This window comes from Microcaecilia unicolor, chromosome 13 (genome assembly GCF_901765095.1).
Source record: "Microcaecilia unicolor chromosome 13, aMicUni1.1, whole genome shotgun sequence".
Lineage (NCBI taxonomy): Eukaryota > Metazoa > Chordata > Amphibia > Gymnophiona > Siphonopidae > Microcaecilia > Microcaecilia unicolor.
In genome coordinates, this window is record NC_044043.1 from 78,878,517 (window position 1) to 78,880,115 (window position 1,599).

A 1,599-nucleotide genomic window follows, 5' to 3' on the forward strand; every position below is an offset into this window, starting at 1 on the left:
GCGGCGCCAGTGACGGCGTTTACGTCAGATAGAAGGGGGCGGGACCTAAAGTTTATCCCGCCCACAGGTGCCTTTCATTCTCCCTTCAGTCCCAGCCAATGGCAAAGTCGCTGATTGTTGTGTCTGGGAACGTGGGGGCGGTAACGCGCTGCGGGGCGGACCCGGATGGGAAAAGAGAGTTGCATTACCCTTTAAAAAGTGTTTTCCGTGGCTAGTTAGTCTTGCTATACCGCCTTTTCTAACATAGAGTTCAGTGTGGTGTACAAAATTTTAAATGAGAGACATATAACACACAGACGTGGAACTACAAAAACGATATAAGGTTTAATAGGGAAGATCCACCGAAGTGGAGGAACACCGGGAACCCACGATACACAACTAAGCAACAAGCAGGGAGAGTGGGTAACCAGCGATTGTTCTTTAAAAATCAAGATATGGGACTCCATATAACTCTGCCTGCCTCTCAGGTCCAGAATGTCAATGGAAGCATTACTGAGAATGCTGTTGTGGAATTCCTGGATTTTAGTTTAAAAGCCTAAATTGGGTTTCCAGAGCCTCCCTCCCACTTTCTCATATGCCACTGGTACCCGCATGTACAGCCAGCTCCTCCCCAGCATTGACTAAAATTTTTATCATGGTGACATGAAGTCAGCTACCTTCACACAAGGCAGGCAGGTTACAAAGCCATCCTCTTATCCATCAGCAATTCAGCTATCTACATACCTAAAGATTGAATCACCTGCTACGGTGGCTGTCCCAGTCCTTCTTTCCTGTGCACATGCCCCTGGAGATACATCTTTGGTACATAAGGATAGTCCATCTGGATGGCAGGTTCTAGCTACAGGATTATGTCCTGCCATACCACTGATGTTCTCCACTTAGGTGACCTTTCTCCTCTATGGCAACACACAAACTTCCAGTGTGGAGGTAGGATTTCTCTGCTATATCCCTAAAGGTCTCCTCTATATAAATGTCTGCCTCAGCTCCTCCAAGTCTACTACTCCACCCTCCAGACATCAGACTCATTCCCTGAGTTCCACGAACTATTTGCACTGAGTGTACACATTACTACTACTACTACTATTAAACATTTCTATAGTGCTACTAGACTTACGCAGCGCTGTACAAATTAACATGAAAAGACAGTCCCTGCTCAACAGAGCTTACAATCTAAATATGACTTTTCACCAGCTGGAAGATAATCATGCATGTGACACTCAGTTTAAAAGACTGAATAGCCCCCCATCTTCCTAATGGACTGTTGTTTGCCTCTTGTTTTTGGTGAGTTGCTTAGTTCTTTAAAGTAGCTAAGGGAATATGGTTAATGCCAGAAATGGTATTCAATGCTGGCACTGTAAACCTAGAAGATGTAATGGGGCAATTTAACAAATTGAAGAACAGCAAATCATCTGGACTGGATGGTATTTGTTTAATTATTGGACTTTATTAACCACCTTTATGAAGAATTTCATACATAGAATTGAAAAATGAACTTGTAGAACTATTGTTAGTAATATGTAATTTATCTTTACAATCTAGCATGGTAGCAGAAAATTGGAGGGTGGCCAATGAGGTGATCCAGGAAATTATATTACATGA